Below are 12500 nucleotides of genomic sequence, written 5' to 3'. Positions count from 1 at the left end.
GTGTACAACTTTGAAACTTCAGCAGCTGTTACATAATCGCAAGAATATTTTCTTGAGTCGCCTTTTAATTTACTGCATATTTTTGCTGCTAGATTTTTTGTATTAGAACAAGATGACTGTTTACCCGTCAGACAGCACTCTGATGTTTCTTTTATATATTTTTTTTCTTTTTAAGGTGTATAGGGCCTTGTCTTCTGTTTATTTTGGTCCGTTAGACTTAAGAGAGGTTAAACTAGATATGGAGGAACCAATTTTGTATCACTCTTATCAGTTAACGTTTTAAAAGTCGATTAAATGTAAAACAAACAAAAAAAACCTTACGGGAGCAACTATGAACGAATTATATACATGTGCCGATCACGGGACTGAGTTCAATTTGTTGCATCTGGTTTCAACAAACATTGCAGTTCACCAGTGCCCTGCCGCCATCTTTACCAGTATCTAGTTACCGAAAATTTACTTCGAAAAAACGATCACAAGTAAGTACATTTATCATACGGCATCTACATGTATGAGAAATACATTTATATCACTATCTCATTTAAAAACTTGAGTTCAAACACCCAAAATCCATACTACTACCATGACATTTATGACATTTTCAGTGCTAGAATAAAAAAAAATGGTAGGGGTGGAGCGGGGGCCACACAAAAAAAAAAAATCTAGAGCTATATATACTTATTACTATGGTGTACAATTGATTATATCCCTTGGGAAATTATTATTCCCCGGACAAAATATCCCAGTCATTGGTATATGATGAATGTGTTGGTTTTATGGGAGTGAAGTTTAGTTGTCAAACAATATAAAAAAAAAGTGAGTGTGTGATTTCATAACGTATAGAGAAGGTAAATCAAAAAACATTAGAAACCTAGAAGATAAGAGAGTACATCATTTATTGGTGCACATGGAGTATGGTTGAGTGCCTTAGTGTATGTGTACATATATACATACATACATATATCTATGTGTGTGTGTGTGAAGTTTTGTCACTTATGCTCCAATGACTTCTTTATGCTCACAATTATTCAGTCGCAAATATCCCTTAATTTCGAAGTCACTATGCCTTAGGAATAACTTATACCCAATGGTAATTATAATTGATATTACACATTCTTCATATCAACACCCACACACCATATACAGTGTAAGTATGTATGTATAATAGATAATGTTTCACAAAAAAACGACATTTAAAAACAATCATTGAAAAAAAAACGCTTTTCTAAAAAAGTTTCCAAAATTTAAGTAGCTCCAAATATTCCTAAATGCCTCCCGCCATCTTTCACTTGACAGCGAATATTCAATAAAAAGATTTAGTTTCCTCTTGTTTATCAGCAGCTTGGCAGGCACTACTGAGGAGTGAGACGTTACCAACAGGTGCAAGAATTTCCTTCAAGAGGTGCAATGTGTACCTCTATCCTCCCCAGTTTCCAAGTCCTAGTAAACAAGCTAAACCGGATTGCTCAGACAACGCACCAAGTGTTGTTTACATCACCTCATCAGAGAACTGGTTGAGAGGCTCGAATTTTCCATAGCAATGTTTTTAGGATTAGAAAATCTGACTTGTATTTATGTTGTCATATGAGATGCACTTGGGTAGAGAGAGAGAGAGAGAGAGAGAGAGAGAGAGAGAGAGAGAGAGAGAGAGAGAGAGAGAGAGAGAGAGAGAGAGAGAGATTCTATCATGATACCACCATGATTCATTGAATGAGACGTAGGAAACCAAATAGGAAATAATAACATGCAGTTCAAGCTCTCGGTACACGTACTGCCCATGCAACCATGTACATCGACTTTGAAAAGAGAGAGAGAGAGAGAGAGAGAGAGAGAGCTAAAAGATTTTTATCATAATCAATACGGTCGTACGGTCGGAACCATCAACCAACCTCAAACCGGACATGTGAAGCCTATGTAATTCCATCTCAGCGAGAGAGAGAGAGAGAGAGAGAGAGAGAGAGAGAGAGAGAGAGAGAGAGAGAGTTGGTAGGGACGGAGGGAGTGTATACAAAACGTAATAGTGACGGGTGACTCCGTGGGTGGGTGTAAATGACCAAGCAAGCATCATGCAATTTGTTACCGTACATGTATTTCTCTTGCAGCCAAAGATGAGATGCTGCTCGTCCTATTGCATATGAAAGAGACCTGTAATTCCCCTTGCAGTTGCAGCTGCACAAATGGCTTTCATAAAAAAAAAGGCCTCCCAAGGTTACATTGGGCGAAAGATACTGATGACTGACTGCTGAGTAAGCTAAGCGAAGCAGCGATGTCCTGGGGCCAGTTCTCGCCAGTTTTCATCCTATGCAGATAACAAACTTTATTATTAGCCTACTAGAACTTTCTCGCCTCTCTGCTTGTTTGTGCGTCTGTCTGTCTCTTTGTGTAGAGAACGTTTATGCTTACTTGTCTTTCTGTCTCTTACCGTATAGGACATCTCTGCTACTTCGTCTGTCTGACTGCCTCTTATTACATTTCCGCTTGTCGTCTGGTGGCATGTTACTATATAGGACCTCTCTGCTTGTCGTTTGTCTGTCTGTCTTTCTTACGGTATAGGATCTTTTTGTTTATCTGTATGTACGTATGTCTGTCAGTCTCTTACTGTATAGGACCTCCCTGCTTGCCGTCTGTCTGTTTGTGTGTTTGTCTGTCTGTCTGTCTGTCTGTAAGTCTCTAACTGTGTAGGACCTCTCGGTTTGTTTGTCTGTGTGTCTGTCTCCTAAATTATGTACGGGACTTCTCTGCTTGTTTATCTGTCTGTCAGTCTCTCAATGTATAAGACCCCTCTACTTGTTTGTTTCTGTCTGTTTCTCACAGTATAGGACCTCTCTCTCTCTCTCTCTCTCTCTCTCTCTCTCTCCTCACAACATTCTTTTACATACATTTAGATAGCCAACTGTTCCAACCTCCCATATTCTTTAGTCACTCCCAGCAATTTTCGACAAGTGTTACTAAAACACCTGTGCAAACACCTGTCGCTCCAGCACCCTCCATACAGCTGTCCAGCTGACAGGTATCTCTTTCACAAATATGGTACGTAATTCGTCTCACATACAACCAAAACTCACAACACACTGAGTATAACGTAAATGCTTGAAGTACGGGTTTATAATTTAATTTTAAAGTTGAAGGACAAATTGATATCGTGTTATATCGAATTACCATGAAGTGTATAATACAGCAGCAGTAAATAAAATTACTATCTACGTTGGATTCGTTGTTAATGTAATGTTATTGCTTTCAATATTCCGCCTCATTTGTGTTGAGTCTATATTGTTATGACTCCTTTATTCGTGTTCTTCTCCAGAGTTTCGCTTTGAAAAAGCACAATGGGACCATAACTGGGAAACTAAAGTTGGCCTTGACAACAGAGAAAAAAAAATCAAATCCGGTTCAGCAAAAATCATTGATAAAAGAGTTCGAATTCTTCGTTAATGCACCAAGAGTTGAAGTTTGGTGCACCGAAAACAAAAAGGGCTACAATTGGTCACCTGCCATTATTATTATTATTATTATTATTATTATTATTATTATTATTATTATTATTATTATTATTATTATTATATTATTATTATTATTATTATTATTATTATTATTATTATTATTATTATTATAGCCGAAGGAAACATTCAAAGAGAATTATTATTATTATTATTATATAAGGGGACGTGGGGTGGGAGGAACGGGACATTGCTACAAAACTTAGGTAGCCGAAGATTCTCCGGAATTTTTTTTTTCCAAGGCCTTTATGAGATGCTGAAAATCATGACTGTGTTTGAACTGGACCTCTGCAGGTATGTTACGTAAGTCCTCATTCGGTGATAGGGCAGAGCAGGTTCCTTGATTAATCTCTTTCTACTTGATTATCCTATTTGGAGAGTGAATGTTTCTCTTAGCGTGAATAATAATAATAATAATAATAATAATAATAATAATAATAATAATAATAATAATAATAATAATAATAATAATAATAAAAGAAAAAAGAAAAAATTTAATTGCTTGGTATAGGTTGCTCAAACAATTAATTTTTTCTTTAGTAATTATTATTATTATTATTATTATTATTATTATTATTATTATTATTATTATTATTATTATTATTATTATTATTATTTTATTATTATTATTATTATTATTATTATTATTATTATTATTATTATTCACTCTACCAGAAACAAGTCACTCATCTAAGAACATAATCAAGTAGAGAGACATCAATCAAGGCAACTGCTTTGACCTAAACTAAATTAGGACTTACGTAACGCACTTGCAGAGGTTCAGTTCAGTTCATTTTTATCAATCTACTTGGCTTAGATGATAAAGCAGAACTCAGCCTTTTGTTACCGGGCACTTGAAAGGCTGCTTTGTCAGCACGAGAGAGAGAGAGAGAGAGAGAGAGAGAGAGAGAGAGAGAGAGAGAGAGAGAGAGAGAGAGAGAGAGAGAGAGAATTTGTTAGGTAATCCCTCTGGTAAGGATGACTTTTGGCTGTCTGTTTTTTCTAGTCTGTTGATCGTAGAACAGCATCGACTTCGAGTCCTTTTTTTTATACGATTATTAGACGTAAGACCACTATCATTTTTCAAAAGGGACTGATAAGCGATTTCAACTAATCTCTGGGAAGGAGGATTGTTCATAACAAACAGAAACGTCTTATGTTTGCGAACATTCAGTACAACAACAATTATGACCACAAAAAAAGCGAAAACAATGGTTATACAGTCTCCTAATCTTTGCTCTTTATCGGTTACTCAAATAAGTTATCAGTAAATTTGCTTGCAATGTCATTGAAAGTGAATTAGTTGAAACGCGACTGATTTCTTGTCTATGGTATCTGAAGCCATCCCCTGCGCTGCTCTGATAGGCTGATACTTTACGCATTCAGTCACACCTTCCGTACAGCTGTATTATAATGAATGTAGCACTGAGTTCCAACTTCTGCACAATTGCATCATGCAGTATAAGCTCTGTATCCCTATCTTTCGACTCCTGTACCACAACGTTATAGCTTCTAGACCTACTGTTGTTGTTATTGAATGAGCTGGCCTTTTAACAAAATGTAAGAAAAAACATGGTTCACATTTCCAATGGAATAATAGTTTAAAAGTAACCTTTGCAAGTCTGAGACGGGGTGAGTGAACAACACACTAAATGAAACCATAGGTAACAATCCTGCTGATGGGAAAGCCAGATGTGCCATCAATAACAAACAAAAACATTAGATTAGTTACTAGACATGAATGACAGTATTTGCTAGCAATGCTGCCATTCAGTAATGCAAAGATGTTATTTTTGTTTAGATAGAACTAGCTAATAGACCAAACATTTTTGACTAGCGAAAGGCCTTTTTATATATAATAGAAATAAAAGCAATAATACACCACAAAAACAAGTAGAAAATGCACCGAAGTTTTCTGTACAGCGTATAATACTGTATGAAACTCTCACCCGCGGCTCATAAAACTTTCAAACACGGCCCGGTGGTGACTTGTGTTGTTGGCACCTATAGCGGTGCCATAAGCACGATCATGCCTAAATTTAACCTTAAAGAAAATGAAAACTACTGAGGCTAGAGGGCTGCATTTTGTTATGTTTGATGATTGGATGGTGGACGATCAACATAAGAATTTTCATCCCTGGAGCCTCAGTAGTTTTTAAGATCTGAGGGTGATTAGAAAATAGTGCGGACGGACAGACTCATAACCGTCTCATTAGTTTTCGTTTTAAAAAAACTAAAAACTGCTCGAACTCATGGAAACTAGTAGATGACGCATAACAACTACAATAATAGGCGCTAATGTACAATCTAAAAGTCTGCTAGACAAAAAAAAAATTTGAAAAATGTGTCAAGTGAAAGTGATCAAGCATAACATCTTCAGAAACAATACAGTTAATTTTGCTGTAAACATCTGTTGCCGCCAAATTCGTGACGATGCATCTTGACCTTTTTGGAGTTGGCATTTATCTAAAAAATTACGTCCGTCATCGAATTTTCTGAAATTTTATTTTATTTTATTAGGTGAATGATTTTTTTTTCTTCTTCTTTTTTTGTCGCAGGATTACCCAAAAGTTTACAAGTTAATTTTCACGGAATTTTTACCTAAGTAAATAATTATACATAACTAGCCGGAAGGGCCTGGCGGCCGTTTCTTCATCGTAGAAGAAAAGTAAGAGCATATTTGGAATCCTCGTGAAAAGATCTATCAGAATAATGTCTCCTTTTTTTCTCTCTTGACAACTAATATTAAAGAAGTTAGCATGGCCGGATATCCGGCCGGATATTCGGATCAAAATGGGCACCATGACAAAAACCATCCCCTAATATCATCGTTATTTTTCATTGCAGAAGAAAAGTAAGAGCATATTTGGAAGCCTCGTGAAAAGAACTATTCAGATTAACGATTTCTCATTTTTATCTAAGAATAATAATAAAGTAATTAGCATGGCCAGATATCCGGCCGGATATCCAATCAAAACCACACCCTGTTAAAACCATCCCCTATAAAATCTACATAATAGTCCGACTTTGGTTCAATTTGGTCCCAGTAGTTTCGCCGTCAGCTTTATATATAAAATGATAAGACGTTATGTAGATAATATATCACATCAGACCACACTCAGATGTCTAGGGGGTCATTTTTCCTGGAAATCACACTAAATCAATTACGTATTCCAAGCACTACAACACTTTCCAGGCAAGATTTTAAAGTCATTATCAACCGTTCTATAACTACGCTTGTCATGTGAGTTCCTCAACTGTATATATATTTTTTCAAAGAAGGCCCATGAAACGAGTATCTGAATGTGAACATCTAAAGCCTAAATAATACTGACAAATGAAATCATGTTTAGCACAGTTATAAAGAAGGCAACAGAAAAGCTTCTTGAATTTATAGTAACCGTCAAAAATTTCATTTCCCTTTGAACTACGAAATGAAAGATTTAAGCAGATCAAAAATATCGACGTAACCACAATAATAAAAGCCAAGCCAGAAAGAAGATATATATATAACATCCAAAGAATAAAAACCCAATTAATCTTATATAAAGAATAAAATGCCTGGCCAGATGAAGACAGGTGTCTGAAAACTAGAAGTGAATGAATAGCTATACAGAGAGACAGGAGAAAAATTAAATGACTTGTCATAAAAAAATCACTCACCAAATTAATAAATCAGTTTTGAATAAATAAAGATCATGGGAAATGAATAATGAAGTTGATAAAAATCATATTTCACTATATTTTCTAAAGAACGGAATCTACTTTTCGAAACCTTGATAGCAAATACAATGGTACCATAACAAAATAATTCTATCAATCTGACATATGAAATTAGAAGCTTTACAATTAGAGAGTATGATTGATATTCCTCTTATCGAAATGACAATAAAAGGTAAGACAACAAAAAATTGTTTTGGAGGAGATAACGAGCAAAAGACCAGAAACCTCTAAATAAATAACAAAACTCTTGATATTTTAACACGACATCAGACCTAAAAAAAATTAGGTCAAGGTAAAAATGTCATAGGAGTTAAGGAATAGCCACCAGCACCCAAAACATCAACCTACCAAGTTTTATCAAATTCGAGAAAATGTAAGACTGGTCTTTAAGCTGACCTGCGACTTTGAAATTGTGTCAAAGTAAACGATATTTGTGGAAAATAAACGCCACTGCCAAAAGTTCAACCCTACTAAGTTTCAACAAAATTAAAGAATTAAAAACAAGTCACAGTCTCCAATATTTTGGGGAAAGAACCACTCATACCCGAGATACCAACCAACTCAGTTTCATTAAATCCAGAGGGGAAAATGGAAGAAGGGGACTAATAATTATAATAATAATAATAGACTCTACAGCCGTGCGTCCCAAGGGGACCTGTGTTAATTCCGCAGCTCACGTGTTTCCCGTGTTGAATCTCTACCCATCCCCAGTATCCCGTCTCTAACGTTTTCATCCCATTATGTCTGAGTCTTCCAACTCTTCGTCTGGTGTTCATCCAAGCCCTTCTGACACTATAAGGAACTATTCCCCCCGGGGTAGTGCAAAGGACCCGTCCATGTCATTTCCTTATGAAACTAGATAAGTAGGGATCTCAGATAATAGTAACTATTTCCACATAGTGTTTGTGTTGACCTATTTTTCAAGGTCACATGTCAACGTACAGGTCAGCATTTTATAATGCTTTCATTTTTTCTCTATCCTGCCATCTGACTCCTCATATAAACAAAACCTTTCACATACCATGATTCATGTCCAGATATCAACACAGATCATACTGGGATAATAATAATAATGATAACTATAACAACATGCAACATGGTCGAATGACCATAAGACCCTCTAGCTTGTATGTCACATGGTAGTAGCTGTGTTGCTATCGTACATTGCTTTACTTCATAAACTGCAGTGATCTTGACCCATAAAACACCTTCAAGTGTGATGGCAACCTTCAGCAGAGATTATCCGTAATGAAACGAGAGCAACTCGCTATTCCCCCAATCTGGTCTTTCTTACCTCCCTCCCCCGGCCACCCAACCCCACCCCCCACCCGACCCGCACCCCCGCTCCTACACCTGTTTCCTTATCAGATTAAGAGCTTTGTGCCAGGGGTCAAATAATGATAATTCCTTCCTTTCTCGTTCACGATCATCAAACCACAATATCTTATTGCTCTCTCTCTCTCTCTCTCTCTCTAGATGTCTGGTGTTGTACCCAGTGTGTGTGTGTGTGTGTGTGTGTGTGTTCAGATTTAGCTGCCCAGAAACAAGCTTACGATAGAAATAAACAGTCACATGGACTGACTGCACTGGTTTGACTTCCATGTATTTTCTGATTCACAAAATATTGATGCTTTTTTTTCGCCTCATCTACAGGTATCAGGATTAATCCTGAGGTTTTTAGGATACGTTTAAACGTTTTGTGGAATACAACGAGAAGCTCTCACTATAATTTTCTTTAAATTCCGTCAGAAATAAAAAAAGATAAAAAAAACTCTTCACAATCAGAATGAACACAATTAGGGCCTCATCCTTACCGGAAGTTTTCATAACTTCAAGGTGCTAAAAAATAAATATAAAAATATTTTTAAAGTTAAACTTACGAAAATAAAGAAGGAAAATGGTAAACAAGAGAACTACAGCTTTCCATTATGTTATTTTTCTCTCAGATTTTCTGTTCACAAGTTATTGTTCTCACTAAAATCTCGTTATCAAGTATATAATCAGAAATTCTGAGCACGGTAATAGGTTTGTTCCGACTTGGACTCTCAATTGTATCTGCCTTGAATTGAACCAAGACAATGTCAGTGCATTTAACGCGATCTCTGTATTTCCTAAAGACGTTTTTTATACTGGTCGCTTGTATAGTGGTTAGTGTCTTTATACCACTCAGATGTCAGGAGTTCGCGCCTCCCCCAAGGGGCGATGAAAAATCACTGGCTCTGTATCATGATCAGTTACTGCCGCGATGTGTGGTCTGGTGGGAGGTTGAAACCAACATATTCTTTGGAAATAACGGCCCAGCGGGCTTGTTCCCATATGAATAGGTTTCATCTACTGAATAAAAAAAAATAAGATAATTCAATCAATTTTCCGATGACACTTCTTACTAGCCGCATAAAGAACGTGCACTTCATTCAGCGGCAGAATAAGGAATTTGTAACTGCTCTCTAACGGAAGATCTCATTTAGCGTAGAATTCGGTATCATTGCTAAGGCATATAAACGTAACTCAATAAGACAGATCTCCATTTTTATGATGGAAGAACTCTATACATCCATTGTTTGCAGATCGCCTTCCGCAAAATAGAAATGCCCATATGCCAAAAAGGAAAAAACATCTACAACTTTCGTCCAAAATGAAGCTTTGTACGAAGATGAATATTCAGTGATGAAACACCAGCCTTGCTAATTAGTCTTAATTGCGAATGATGAAAGTGTGGTATGCATATCCACGTCACTAAAATGGAAATTTTTTTCCTTAACAGATAACGTTCGCAATAACTTGTAAAAGGTCTCCTAATAAACATGAACATAATAATGCAACAAACGTACAGGAATACTGAGAACTTGACCAAGGACATTTAAGAAACAGAAATATTGTGTCAGTTATTTTGTCAGCCAATTGTTGGCCTCTGATAAGGTCCTTTGTCGAGAGTAAATTTAACTGGTTTAGGTGGATAGGTCCATCAGAAGGCTTTTATGCTCTTATTTCTGTAAGTGTATTTACTCAAATTCTAACACTGTTGTTCAGTTGCCTTTCCAAATTTAGCTCCGTTACTTGACAGAACTGTATCCATCTTTGTCGATTTACTTTCTTTTCACGACTACGTTACAGACATTTCTCTGATGCAAATTTACTAAGTTCGCCTCTCGTTTTTTCACATTAATTTATTATTCATTTATTAGTAAGTTAGTAATATTATCCTTTACAGAGGGTGGAAATTTTAAATTCGGAAAGACTTTCAGCATTCTAGAGTATTTCATATCCTTTTATCTATATAAATTCCTTTGAATAGTTTACCTGTGCGTCATTCATTGCATCACTGTCGTAATCTTCTCTTGCTCCGAAATTAAGCAAAAATAAACAAAGTGATGAAGAAAATCTTAATAGCGTGAGGAACCTTAATCGGGTAAGGAACCTTCGGGTGAGGAACCTTAATCGGGTAAGGAACCTTCGGGTGAGGAACCTTAATCGGGTAAGGAACCTTAATCGGGTGAGGAACCTTAATCGGGTAAGGAACCTTCGGGTGAGGAACCTTAATCGGGTAAGGAACCTTAATCGGGTGAGGAACCTTAATCGGGTAAGGAACCTTAATCGGGTGAGGAACCTTAATCGGATGAGGAACCTTAATCGTGTGAGGAACCTTTAATCAGGTGAAGAACCTTTAATCGGGTGAGAACCTTCGGGTGAGGAACTTTAATCGTGTGAGAAACCTTGATCGGGTGAGGAACCTTTCACTGGGTGAGGAACCTCCGGGTGAGGAACCTTAATTGGGTGAGGAACATTAATCGTGTAAGGAACCTTTAATCGGGTGAGGAACCTTAATTGGGTGAGAACCTTATTCGGGTGAGGAACCTTAATTTGGTGAGGAACCTTTAATCAGGCGAGGAACCTTAATCGTGTGAGGAACCTTAATCGGGTGAGGAACCTTAATCGGATGAGGAACTTTTAATCGTGTGAGGAACCTTAATTGGGTGAGGAACCTTAATCAGGTGAGGAACCTTAATTGGGTGAGGGACCTTTAATCGGGTGAGGAACCCTTGGGTGAGGAACCTTTAATCGTCTGAGGAACCTTAATTGTGTGAGGAACCTTTAATCGGGTGAGGAACCTTAATCGTGTGAGGAACCTTTAATCGGGCGAGGAACCCACGGGTGAGGAACCTTAATCAGGTGAGGAACCTTCTGGTGAGGAACCTTAATCGGTAAGGAACCTTTGAGGAACCTTAATCAGTTAAGGAACCTTCTGGTGAGGAACCTTAATCGGGTAAGGAACCTTGAGGAACCTTAATCAGGTGAGGAACCTTCTGGTGAGGAACCTTAATCGGGTAAGGAACCTTTGAGGAACCTTAATCGGGTGAGGACCCTTAACTGGGTGGGGAACCTTTATTTGGGTGAGGAACCTATAATCGTGTGAGGAACATTTAATCGTGTGAGGAACCTTTAATCGTGTGAGGAACCTTTAATAGGGTGAAGAACCTATCAGGTAAGGAACCTTTAATTGGGTGAGGAACCTTAATCAGGTGAGGAACCTTAATTGGGTGTGGAACTGTAGCGTCAAAACACACCTTAGCATTTTCTTCTCTTCTTTATTTACATTCTATTGCAAACAACGTTTCGGACAACTGTCCGTCTTCAGATTCTGTAAAAGATTAAAAACTAACACATTTATACACAAAAAATCATAAAATAATACAATCAATACACACAGATAATGATATGAATAGATCTAAATTAAAATGCTTTCCTACTGAAGGCAGAGTTATCTATATTCAAGTTAGGTTCTAATTTTTCTATATAAAAGGTTTCTAATAGTCTTAGCTCACTTTCAAACCAGACTTAACATACAATACTGAAATTCGAAAAGTAATAAATGTTCTCCATCTTTCTTGTTACGCATTTTTGCAAGCTTACTCAATTTTTGTATTGCTTCTTTACATCATTGTTTCAATCCTCATTTCAAGATTTGCAATGTCGGCAACAGACTGCTCAGGAACCGACATGAGCGAGATTTATGTTCATATAATAACTTTTGACTAAAATGATTAATGATCCAAATATATCTATCAATAAAAGACCAGGACAAAGAAGCAATAAACGAATTTAACAAGTAAACGTTTCAAAGAAAGATAAATATATAAAATGGTATAAAATACTTTAAAATGGTAAAATGCTTTCCGATTTTAAGTAATACCAAAAGCTCCGAAGCTACCAAATTCTACCCGTCGTTAAAACTAAAATTACGTAGTACCAAGAGAAAGCTATCAAGGATTCTAGACTGGT

At 36.7% G+C, this 12500-nt stretch overlaps 1 protein-coding gene and 1 pseudogene across 2 annotated transcripts in view; both read right to left on the bottom strand.

Moving 5' to 3' along the window:
- Positions 1-12500, bottom strand: part of LOC135210864 (uridine phosphorylase 1-like) — a 62688-nt gene that overhangs the window by 28159 nt on the left and 22029 nt on the right. The gene's annotated exons all lie outside the window — the stretch shown is intronic.
- Positions 10570-12220, bottom strand: LOC135210645 (soluble scavenger receptor cysteine-rich domain-containing protein SSC5D-like; annotated as a pseudogene).

This window comes from Macrobrachium nipponense, chromosome 4 (genome assembly GCF_015104395.2).
Source record: "Macrobrachium nipponense isolate FS-2020 chromosome 4, ASM1510439v2, whole genome shotgun sequence".
NCBI classification, from domain to species: Eukaryota; Metazoa; Arthropoda; class Malacostraca; order Decapoda; family Palaemonidae; genus Macrobrachium; species Macrobrachium nipponense.
The sequence above is the reverse complement of the archived record's forward strand: the minus strand, read 5'-3'. Positions and strand labels throughout refer to the sequence as shown.